General features: G+C 47.8%; 5 non-coding genes across 5 annotated transcripts; all 5 read right to left on the reverse strand.

The window, feature by feature from the left end:
• Positions 1-33: 33 nt before the first annotated feature.
• On the reverse strand, positions 34-105 carry Trnaq-cug (transfer RNA glutamine (anticodon CUG)). Its single transcript has one exon. It is a non-coding gene; the product is annotated as a tRNA-Gln (tRNA).
• A 262-nt stretch (positions 106-367) lies between these two features.
• On the reverse strand, positions 368-439 carry Trnaq-uug (transfer RNA glutamine (anticodon UUG)). The gene has a single exon. It is a non-coding gene; the product is annotated as a tRNA-Gln (tRNA).
• A 4269-nt stretch (positions 440-4708) lies between these two features.
• Positions 4709-4780, reverse strand: Trnae-cuc (transfer RNA glutamic acid (anticodon CUC)). The gene has a single exon. It is a non-coding gene; the product is annotated as a tRNA-Glu (tRNA).
• Positions 4781-12176: 7396 nt separating this feature from the next.
• Trnaq-cug (transfer RNA glutamine (anticodon CUG)) lies at positions 12177-12248 on the reverse strand. The gene has a single exon. It is a non-coding gene; the product is annotated as a tRNA-Gln (tRNA).
• A 7-nt stretch (positions 12249-12255) lies between these two features.
• Trnae-cuc (transfer RNA glutamic acid (anticodon CUC)) lies at positions 12256-12327 on the reverse strand. Its single transcript has one exon. It is a non-coding gene; the product is annotated as a tRNA-Glu (tRNA).
• Positions 12328-12458: the final 131 nt, after the last annotated feature.

Consider the following 12458-nt stretch of genomic DNA (forward strand, 5'->3'; position numbering starts at 1 on the left):
TTGGCAAAAGTGTGTTATACATCTAAAAATGTAAGGTCTCACCGAGATTTGAACTCGGATCGCTGGATTCAGAGTCCAGAGTGCTAGCCATTACACCATGAGACCGAAGACTTTCTGACGCCGGGAATCGAACCCGGGCCTCCTGGGTGAGAGCCAGGTATCCCAGCCACTAGACAACGCCGGAACACGTGAGTGTGAAAGAAGCGCTGCTTTAAGGGGACCGTGAAGACCTGCAAAACTTGAAATAAATGCACGGTATTTCACAAGAGGGCTCATTTTGGGAACTGGCGGACGCATTGCGCTGTAAATAAGGAAAGACGGGCCGGAGTAACGCTAGGCAAAAGTGTGTTATACATCTAAAAATGTAAGGTCTCACCGAGATTTGAACTCGGATCGCTGGATTCAAAGTCCAGAGTGCTAGCCATTACACCATGAGACCGAAGACTTTCCGACGCCGGGAATCGAACCCGGGCCTCCTTTTTTTTTTTTTTCTTTATTGCCTGACTTGGCATAACACAAAAGTTACATGCTCAACCAACAGGTTGATGTAATAACACCCTGCCACACTTTAAGCAGGCAGTTAACATTTGTGCACTTTCATCACACATAAATCGTTCATGATTCTCGCTACATCATCATCACACCCCTGTGCTGCGTGCACTTCTCTAAGCTTACACACATTTTCAATGAAATAATTTACCACAGGCATAGCGTCCACGTCATTGTTACGTACTGCCATTCTGCTCCTCCATATGGCGTGAAGGCCGAGCAGGAAAAAAACATCGTATGGTATGACATCGTCTTTTATGTCAAGGTAACGTATTCCATCTAGTGTTAGTGGCAGATCTTTGTGGAAGGTTCGTTGGAGAACATCCCAAAAAAACACCGCGTCCCAGCAATCCACAAAGACATGCTGTACATTTTCTGGCTTTTTACAAAGCCTACATTCGTAGCCCCATGGCAAATACATTCCCTTTTCATGCATCCATGTCAAAACTGGCAGGGTCTGTGTGTGTAACTTAAAAAAAAGGTTTTTACCCCCCCTGTTACTGGCATACGCTTAACTCTTTTAAGGACGTTGTTAGTATGAGCTCCGCGGTAAAGCCCCCTGTACATAGGTTCCGGGCATAAAAGTTCAATAACATCACAATACAGACGTTTGCGCGTTACCTGAGACAGGTAGTCTAGTGTAAATCGTGCGTTCAAAAACCGGAAAGACGACACAACTTCGCGTAAGTACCCACTAACAGCGTATCGTTGGACACCTCTTGTTGACACAATAAAATTAGGCATTGCCGAGGACAATCTAACCTGAATGAATGTTCGTATAAATGGGTCACACTGGTCGCGTAGAAACAAAAACCTTGACACTAACTGTTTTACAAACAGATTAGGCAGTCCCAGGCCCCCACCGTGTAACTTTCTAAACAAGCTGCTGCGCTTTGTTCGTTCGAAAGACGATTGCCATACAAATACTGCAAACATCCGATGAAATCTCTGAATGTTTGCTCTCGTACAGAACAGTGCCTGCATGACGTACCATAATTTAGCAAAAAGAAACATGTTGCATATGGTCGCTCTCGCAAAAATGGATGTGTGACGGCCTGCCCATGCAGTTGTCTGTGCGCGCATTTCTTCTACTTTTTCCCTCCAGTACATGGTGTTCTCGCGGTATTTGTCGAAAGGAACCCCCACATACTTTGTGGGCGTTGATGACCACAATACGTTATCATAAACGCGGGGCGTCTCGTGCCACTCACCATGCCAGATTCCATTACATTTGTCCAGGTTCACACTGCTGCCGGTTACTTCGCAGAACTCTTTTGTCAAAGATAAGGTGTTTGTTACGCTTAACTGGTCAATACAAAATACGGCCACATCATCTGCATACGCGAGCACTTTGACCTCGGTTGCTTCTAAAACAAACCCATTGATTCTGCTACTTTGAATTATCTTTCTGCATAGTGGTTCCAAGTAAAGCGCGAACAGTAACGGTGACATTGGGCATCCTTGACGAACTGAAGCATTAACGTTTATTCTTTCAGTTAGTTCTTTGTTTATTATTACATTGGTCGAGCAGTTTTTGTATGCCATCTTTATTCCCTCAAATACCACCGACCCAACTTTAACGTGTTCTAAAACTGCAAATAAGATGTCATGAGATACCCTGTCGAAGGCCTTTTCCAAGTCAATTTGTAACATGGCCACGTTTCTGTGTTCGGCATCACAGCACTCCAGAACGCTCCGTGCGACGTGTATGTTAGTGCATATGCTTCTCCCTTTGATGCCACATGTCTGGTGTGGTCCGACCAAATTCTTCATGACAGACTGTAGCCGTTTCGCTAACACCTTCATAAATACTTTGTAATCGATGTTTGTTAAAGTGATGGGTCGGTAACCTGTCACTTTGCTTAACTTTTCTCCCTCTTCACTTTTCGGTATAAGTACCGTGTATCCGTTGCTGAAAGACGGTGGCAGACATCCTTTCACGTAACTTTCAGCGTAAACCGTGTGCAACAAAGTAGTTACTTCTGACTTAAACATTTTGAAAAAAGCGGCGTTTAGTCCGTCAGGTCCAGGTGATTTTCCAGAGTTTAGTTTATCAATTGCTTCTTCAATTTCTTGTCTACTAATTGGGTATTCCAAACTCTGTGTTTCGTCATTGTCAAGAGCTGGTAGCAGTTTTAGAAACTCCGTTTCATATCCGTTTCTTGTCGTCATTTTACGGCTGAAAAGCGTTGTGTAATATTCTGTGAAGGCCTTTTTTATATCGCTTTGTGCCATCTTCATCATCCCACCATACTCTATCTGCCTTATCTCGTGCTTGCGCGCGTAACTTTTTTCGTCAGCCAGTGCCCTCTTAGTTGGCTGCTCCCCAACGAGCAGCCTCTCGACACGAGCCCTGATAGCAGCTCCTTTGTATTTTTCAACTTCAAGCTTTTCGATCTTGGCTTTTATATTCCGAATATCTTCACTAAAATACCCTGGTGTTCTTGTTTCCTCTTTAGTTAGTTCCATTAATAGGCTGCGTAAATCTTTTTCCTCTTTTTTTTTCCGATAGTGAAGCTTACCGGCCCGTTCAATCGCCATCATCTTTACGTCTTGTTTGAACCGTTCCCATGCTTCGCCGGCACTCTGGCAATTCCTGTCGTAGTTTTCGTACAGCCTTTTTCTAACACTTTCCACAAAAACACTATCCTCCAAAAGTTTTGTGTTGATTTTCCACAAATCCCAGTTGAATTCAGCTTTTCTCTTGACTTTTGCCCCCAGAGATATGGAAACAAGACAGTTGTCACTGAAAGCCTGTGGCTCTACTTGGTAATTGTAAGACTCTGAAGCCAGTTCTGAGGACACGTAGATACGGTCTAAACGACCGTGGCTAAATCCTTGGAAGTGGGTGAACTTAACATCATCTTGAGCAGTCACAAAAGTGGTTACGTCATGTAAACTGTTTTCGGATAACTTGGTTTCCAAGAAATGTGCACTAGGGTCCGCAGGGGCATTCTTATTGGAACGGTCATAATTACTGAAGACACAGTTGAAATCACCCATGACAATTAGGCTCCTATCACAGACAAAGAACTTCGTTAGTTCTTCAAAAAACTTCATACGTGGCTTAGGTTTCGTTGGCGTGTACACACAGACAGTTCTGAATCCTTTTTTCCCAAACATGTAATCCGCAACAACGTAGCGCCCAGAAACACATGAAAAAACACTTTGCACTTCAATGCCTACTGAGTTCCTCAGAAACAGACAACATCCTGCTGAATTTCCCACTGCGTGACTCACGCACACGAAGTAACGATCACGGAAGGTTTCAACCATGCTGTCAGTCCCACTCTCGCTGTCAATTTTAGTCTCCTGGACTGCAAGTAAATCAAGGTCGCTTTCTAGCAAAAGCCTTCTGACTTGGTACTGCCGGCGTCTTGACGCCATACCTCTAATATTTAGAGTGGCCGCGCGTAGTCGTGTAGAAAGCAAAGCCATTGTCTGCATTTAGTAGGATGACAGCATGGTTCATACCGATATCAAAACAATATCCCAAATCATTCCGTATGCAGCACTTACTTCGGCGGTTTGCTGCCGCGTACTGGCGACGACGAAGAGGAGCGCCGTTCTTGAGTCAGGACACGCCCCCCACGTCCCACCACCAACCACTTCTTTTCTGCCTCCCGAAGTTTTCGTTCAATGTCCGCCTCCGACATCGCCGGTCCGTCGTTGCGGCGTCGCTTTGGCGGCGCCTCTGTTAATTCCTTGGGTGGGGCATTGTCTGCCGGAGTGCCGTTCTCAGCGCTCTTTTCTTGACCCCAGCGTGGAATCAAATAAGGAAAAACTACCGAAAGCGAAGGCCGCCGTGGAGTCGACAGTGACGCACCAAGGCGAGGACCCGCAACCTTTTAAACACGACGAACCCGGGCCTCCTGGGTGAGAGCCAGGTATCCTAGCCACTAGACAACGCCGGAACTCGCCGAGTGTGAAAGAAGCGCTGCTTTAAGGGGACCGTGAAGACATGCAAAACTTGAAATAAATGCACGTTATTGCACAAGAGGGCTCATTTTGGGAACAGGCGGACGCATTGCGCTCTAAATAAGGAAAGACGGGCCGGAGAAACGGTAGGCTAAAAATGTAAGGTCTCACCGAGATTTGAAATCGGATCACTGGATTCAGCGTCCAGAGTGCTAGCCATTACACCATGAGACCGAAGACTTTCCGACGCCGGGAATCGAACCCGGGCCTCCTGGGTGAGAGCCAGGTATCCTAGCCACTAGACAACGCCGGATTTTTTTTTTATTGCCGTCTGGGCACAACAAAACAAGTACTACACAATCAGCCTTTAGGGCTGAGAAAAAAAAGGAAGATACATCAAAACCGCCGCGCTTTTAGCTAGCGGTTACGTTTTTGTGAACTTTTAATACAGATAGTTCGTTCATAACAGTGATCACTTCATCATCATACTCCAGCTTAACAAATACTTCGCGCAGTTTACACACGTGCTCTATAAAATGGTTACCCACCGATTTTGCATTAACGTCTGCATTTCTTACATCCATTCTGCTTCTGCAAATGCTATGTAGACCCAAAAGAAACAACAAATCGTATGGTAAAACATCATTTTTCACATCAAGGAAGCGGATTCCCCGTGCAGTGATTGGAAGGTCTTTTTTTAGGGTACGTTGCAAGACGTCTACAAAGAAGGCGTCCCAACAGTCGATAAATACGTGTTCAACACTTTCTGGTTTTTTACACAATGAATATTCAGTACCCCATGGCACAAATAAACCCCTCTCCAACATCCATGTTTTAACGGGAAGTGTATTAGTATGCAGTTTAAAGAAGAGCGTTTTAACAGCACCAGGCACTGGCATTTTCTTTACTCTTCGTAGCACATCAGCAGTTTAAAGAAGAGCGTTTTAACAGCACCAGGCACTGGCATTTTCTTTACTCTTCGTAGCACATCATGTCCAGAGCCAATCTTATACAATGATCTATACATCGGCTCAGGGAACAGACAATCGATAAGGTCGCAGGACAGTTTTTTACCGTTCACAGCAGACAAAAATTCCATAGAAAAACGGGTCATTAAAAAACGGCAAGAGGAAACGACTTCTCTCAAAAAGAGACTAACTGAGTAACGGGTCACATTCGCTGACGACACTACGAAGTTGGGTAGAGCACTTGCAAGCGTGTGCTGCAAGAAGGTACGAATAAACGGATCGCCCTGATCTCTCAAGAATAAGAAACGGGAAACAAGTTGTCTAACAAATAGATGTGGGAGTGATAGCCCTCCCTGTGGAACTTTCCTAAACAAGTTGCTCCTACTCGTCCTCTCAAAAGTTGATTGCCAGACAAAGACTGCAAAAATGCGGTGGAACTTTTGAACATTTAATCGAGCACAAGCGAGGGCTTGCATGACATACCAAAGTTTTGATACCAAAAACACGTTACAAACTGTTGCGCGCGCAAAGATAGAGAGGCTGCGGCCCTCCCAGTTGGCCGTTTGCGCGCGCATTGTCTGAGCCCTTTCAGCCCAGTACCCGTTACTATCTCGATAGTTGCCTAAGGGTACTCCGAGATAAGTGGTCGGTTCTGTTGACCATGAGATGCTGTTAAAGATACGCGGGGTTTCGACCCACTCACCGTGCCAAAGCCCAACACATTTTTTAAGATTGACTGCGCTACACGTCATATCGCAATATTCTTGCGTGATTCTTATTGCATTAGTGACACTCTCTTGGTTATTACAAAAAAAGGCAACATCATCGGCGTAAGCCATTACTTTAGTCTCACAGGATTCAAGGCAAAAACCTTGCACTAGAGGACTTTGAATAATTTTTACACACAAAGGCTCAAGGTAAAGTGCAAACAGCAGTGACGACAGGGCACAGCCCTGACGCACTGAAGCATGCACATCGACAGGGCGGGACAGGTTCCCATTAATAATGAATTTAGTCGTGCACTGCTGGTAGGCCATTTTTACCCCGTCTAGAATTGTTTTCCCTATTCCTACATGTTCCAGTATTTTGAAAAGGACGTCATGAGACACCTTGTCGAATGCCTTTTCAAAGTCTACCTGCAACATGGCTACCTTTCTGAAATCCATATCACATGTTTCTAAGATACTGCGTGCTATGTGGATGTTAGTAAAGATACTCCTTCCCCTAATACCGCATGTTTGGTGAGGTCCCACTATATTCTTTATGACAGCTTGGAACCTCTTAGCTAAAACCTTCATGAAGATCTTATAGTCAGTGTTAGTTAAGGTAATTGGTCTGTACCCCGTGACTTTAGCAAGCAGTTCAGTGTCGTCGCTCTTGGGTATGAGAATCGTGTGCGCTTTCGAGAAAGATGGGGGAAGGGCTCCTCTTTGGAAAGATACCCTGAAAAGATTGTGCAAGACAGGTGCTAGGACAACTTTAAACGTTTTATAAAAGGCCGAGCCGAGCCCGTCTGGCCCCGGCGATTTACCATTATTTAAGCTATCTATTGCTTCATCAACTTCCTTTAAGCTGATGGGGCTTTCCAAGTGCTCTGTTATGTCCTCATCGAGACGGGGCAACAAATTAAGGAAGGACCGTTCGAATCCCTCCCTTGGGTGATTGTAGGCAAAGAGGCTCTGGTAGTGCTGTACAAAAGCGTTTTCAATATCTGACTGTTCCTGTATTTCAACGCCCTCGTAGACAATCCCAGAAATTTCTTTCTTTTTAGCATGGCGCTTTTCATCCGCCCAAGAGCGTTTCGTGGGCGCCTCCCCAGCTACCAGTCTTTCTGTACGAGCCCTTACTGCAGCCCCTTTATATTTTTCTACCTCTATGCTTTCCAGTTTCAATTTGACATCACGGATATCATCAGAAAACAATCCTGGCGCCTTCTCCTCCTCAGCCGTGAGCAACAGTAATAAATTTCGAAGTGCTTTTTCCTCCTTCCTTTCTTTAAGTTTTATTTCTGTTGACCACTCGATAGCTAACAACTTTACATCTTGTTTAAAACGCTCCCAACGTTCGGTACAGTTACTGTCATCGGCCTTATCTAAATCGCCCTTCATGGTTGCTACCGAGTCGCAAAACTTGTTGTCATTCAGAAGTTTATCGTTTAGCTTCCAGAGTTCCCAGTTAAATTTAACACGGCTATCTTGTTTTTTCCCCACCCACACAGATACCAAGCAGTGGTCAGAATAGGAAACGGGTTCTACCACATAATTGTTGCAAACCGGAGCAAGCTGCGACGACACATATATTCTATCAAGGCGAGCATGGCTTTTTCCTTGATAGTGGGTGAATTTAATATTACTCGAAGTATCAACTAGAGACGCAGCATCTTCCAAACACAAGCTGCTCAAGGCATCATTTAAAAAGAGTGCACTGGGGTCAAAAGGAGCGTTTTCATTAGATCGGTCATCCTGGCTACAGACACAATTGAAGTCACCCATTAAAAAAATCGGCCGGTCACATTCCAGCATCTGAAGGACACTTTCAAAAAAAATGCGTCTCTGCTTAGGCACAGTAGGCGCATACACACAAACCGCCCTATACGGCTGCTCCCCATGACGAAAATCGCAGCAAACAAAACGCCCCCCTAACCATGATGTCACACTTTCAACGACACACGTCGGTTCTTTTTTAAAGGGGCCCTGAAAGGCATTTTGAGCACACTAAATGAACTAGCGCAATCGCTAGATTGGGTCGCCAACGTCACCTGTGCCAAGTATTACTCTTTTACGCGCAGCGGAAAGCTCACACTTTTGTTGCAAAGTTTGTCGCTTTTTGCTCACCCTTTCCTTCGTGTTTTTGGACGCCGCCATCTTCACATGTCTACATCATCGATTCCCAGATGTTCGTCATGAGCTATACATCCTGCTATTGGGCGGCTTTTTCACGCACTTCCGGCAAAGAGATGAGTCGTCTGCTCAGCGTCGGCTCGCCGGCTGATCTGCCAGCGGAGTGCCGGAGTGCTTTGACATTTTACGACAAACGAAACAAGTGTAAACAAACGCTTAACCGTTTGTATTGAATGCAACACGGCCATAACACGACGTGGATTTTATCTTACGTGGTACGTACCATAAAGAAAGTCCCGTGGCACTTCTTTGGTGCAATCGCAGAGAACGCCCTGAGCCGAATGCCCGGGTTTGACGCGTACATTTTATTCAACTTTAAAACAATCCAGAGATGCGTTTCGAACGAACGCAACGTCACAACATGCGTTGCAAGTCTGAACCGCGATTTGCAGACGATGAGTTGCCTCCTCCTGCCCGTCGTAAATTCGGCACTCACCTCACACCTGGTTTGCGGGGACGAGCAGCAAGTCACAACTCTGGCGCGCAAGCGAGAAGGCTTTTAGCCAGGCACACTGCATATACCCCATGCGAGGTTGAGTGGTACGTCGTTCTAGAAAGATAATCCAGACCATGGGAAGCACTATCCACCCGCAGAAGTACAATGTCGCATTTCATCGCGAAACGAACGCGTCCACAACACACAGGAGGCGATGCACACACACACACACAGCTTCGGTCGCTGCATTGGCTTAGCTGCAAGCTTCGTTCGGACAATCAGCGATGCTACAACGATACAGAGCTGCGTGAGGACGACGTGCTAACCACTTCACGTATTTAAAAACACAGGGGCAAAGAACTAGGTTCATCGGAAGCAAAAAAATCTTTCCTCCATTATAGTGCCTGAAATATACTGGCTAGTGTGTCGAGGGCGGGCTCCAGGCGGGCGCCGGGAGCGATGTACGCGGCCGTCTGCCGCTTGGGGCGCTGCCGTGCGGGAGTGTGCGCGTTCATCCGGCCCGAGCAGATCGCGCGGTTACCTCCGAGCTGCGTAGCAGACGGCAGCGGCAGAACTTCCCATTCCCGCTTGCGACGAAAGCGAGCGAAAGCGACGGGAATTCTGTCGCGCAACCAAAATTTGTCCCGACCATTCGACAAAAACGATCGTCGCGCGACAAAGCGACGGAATTCCTGCCGCTCTCACTCGCTTTCGTCGCAAGTGCAAACGGGCCTTTATGCGCAATCTCCGCCCCACATAAAACAAGCTCTTGCTTGTCGCCTGAGCATACGGTTGATATCTGACTACGTTACGCTGTGCTTGCCAGTGTATTTAAACGATGTCACTAGGTTTGAAACGTACGCGCTCGGCGTGCAGCTTTGTAAACGCAAGCGGTTTCACATACGCACGCTATTTTGCTGCTAATAGAGTTTTAGTACAGCGTTTGTGGCCTTTGCATACGCTAAACGGTAAATATTTGCGTCCCGCTACGTGACACCGCGATGGGAGTTTTAGTAGAGCGTCTCATCAGTTTCGCGTAGCGACACACTAATGCATGCGGCGCCATCTGTCAAATGTTTTCCGAAATGTCTCGCCGGCTGATCTGCTAGCGGAGTGCCGGAGTGTTTGTACATTTTACGACTATCCAAACAAGTGCAAACAAACGCTTTCCCGTCAGTTTTGAATGCAACACATGGGTGCAGCTTGTCAGAACACGGGTTCTCGCTGATCGAGTGCAGCGTTGGTTTGCTCTTCGCCTTCACGTTCATCGTCGCTGATAAAGCGATCCGATTCGGCGCGTTTTGTGCACGGGTTCTGTGTCGGTTGAAAATGTCTTTTTTCACATGCCGCCGGTAGTAGGAATTACAACCACCGCAAAATAACACCCGGCACCAGCGGGGCGACATCTCAGACCGCGCTTTTTGGATAAACAGTGCGCGGTGCACCAAAGGGAACGAGCGCACGATTCTCCCCACGCGGCTGCAAGTTCGCCGCCGATACCAACTGCAGCTACGTACACCGCGAAAGGGCAAGGCCAGGCCGCACACATGCGGCCAGGTCATTCGTTCGCTTTTCCAGCCTGTGTCCATGGTGTCTACAGAGATGAAAAAGCCGAAAGAGCTGGCCCGTAGCAGACGGCAGTCTGTGGGAGCGCAATAGCGGAAGTACGTCACCGCTGAGGAGCGGAGCATCATGGGAGGGGAGGCCAACAGCGAAGAAACAGTTGAAAGGAGGAGGAAATACGGCGCGACGATAATTCGCGGTTTTTGATTTACGATTTCTCAGCTAATACTCATCGCTTTAACAAAATTCTTGCAGGAGGAGATTGCTAATACATTGCTTTATTTGGTTACATGTACATCCATGCATCGGCGGAAGGCATTTCAGGACCGCTTTAACAAATATAACACAACCGCCAGCTGTACCAACCGCATGACTTACGCAAACGTAATACCCTTCAATAAATGGTTGCACCATGGTATCTGTGTGTTCCCCTCCCTCAACCTTTGTTTCTTGGACTGCCAGAACGTTAATTTGCTTTTGGTGCAGTGCATTTCGCAGCTGCATTTGTCGCTTCTTCGAGCCTAATCCTCTGACGTTAAGTGTTGCTACATGGAGGGGCATTTGAAAAAGGGGAGTCACTCACACAGACACCTAGGCGTTTACATTCGATGTTACATCTACATTCTAAATGGGCGGGATACGATAGCAGAGCGATTCTGCTGCGCTGGTAGTTTGCTTTTTTTGTTTTTGCTGGCCACTACAGACCACTCACGTTCGAGCTGCTTCAGGCGTTGTTCGTCGTTGAGCCCCGGTGATTCTCGCGGCCGCTTTGCAGCTGCGGCAGCAGTGGTAGCCTGTGACGTGGTGGAGTCGTCGCCAGCGGTAGCCGCCACCGCTGGAAAACCGTCGCTCTGTTGCGTGTCCGTCGAGGTTGCGGCTCGTGGAGTAGCCTGGTCTTCGTCATCGTTGGAGTGTAGCAGTTTCTGGGTGGAGTGGTTGCCTTCTTTTTCTTCGGCGCCGTTGCCTTCGCCTTGTATCGTCTTGGTTGCTCCTGCTGCCTCGTTGATGGCGACGTCCTTGGTGTTTGGTGGAGCGTCGAAGGGGGCGTTTCCGCCTACCGCCTCGTCAGCTTCTTTGGCAGGAGGCTTCGTCGTACCGGTAGCTGCCGAAGCAGCAAGCTCAGCCTCTTCGTCGTCCATGACTTCGGGGAGGACCTCAGCTTCTTCAGGATTGCCAGTCACATTCGCGTAGGTGCGTACGCATTCTTCAGCCAGGTGGCCAAACGTTTTGCATTTTGAGCACCGCGGGGTGCGACAGTCCTTACGAATGTGGCCGGTACGTCGGCAGCGAAGGCACTGAGGCGCCCGACCGGGCACGACGACCAGGATGGAACCTCCGTAAAAACGGAGCATGTGCGGGAGGTCGTCCGGTGTAAGGTCCTCACGCAACATCATTCGTACGAGGCGCGTAGTTGACTCGGCGGCTTCAAATCCGGCTGCACCCCAGGTGTCTTGTCGGACGTCTTTCACTTCGCCGAAGTCAGCGAACACTCTCGCTAAGGCAGCGTCGGCGACGTGGAACGGCACCCAATGAACTTTCACAGTGACTTCTTGTTGTATCGGGTCGATAACTGCGCAGTACCGCCCCTTTACTTGAAGTCCGCCCGAGTCCAAAAGTCGTTGACGAGCCTCGGGAGTCTTCAACTTAATGAGCCAGACGTGGCCCATTTGAAAAGGCCCCATACCGGCGATGTCCTTCAGCACGCCCAACAGAAGGAACGGCGTGCGAAAGTCGTCAATCCGGTAGGGCCGTCCGCCAAGGTCCGCGGATGCATTGCGCTGTGATTCCGGAAAGACGGCATGGAGTAACGTTTGACAAAGGTGTATACTTCTAAAAAAAGTAAGGTCTCACCGAGATTTGAACTCGGATCGCTGGATTCAGAGTCCAGAGTGCTAGCCATTACACCATGAGACCGAAGACTTTCGGACGCCGGGAATCGAACCCGGGCCTCCTGGGTGAGAGCCAGGTATCCTAGCCACTAGACAACGCCGGAACACGCCGAGTGTGAAAGAAGCGCTGCTTTAAGGTGACCGTGAAGACATGCAAAACTTGAAATAAATGCACGTTATTTCATAAGAGGGCTCATTTTGGGAACAGGCGGACGCATTGCGCTGTGAATAAGGA

Source organism: Haemaphysalis longicornis, unplaced genomic scaffold, assembly GCF_048455015.1.
Source record: "Haemaphysalis longicornis isolate Haplotype H1 unplaced genomic scaffold, Haemaphysalis longicornis Haplotype H1 scaffold_3, whole genome shotgun sequence".
In the NCBI taxonomy this organism is placed as follows: Eukaryota; Metazoa; Arthropoda; class Arachnida; order Ixodida; family Ixodidae; genus Haemaphysalis; species Haemaphysalis longicornis.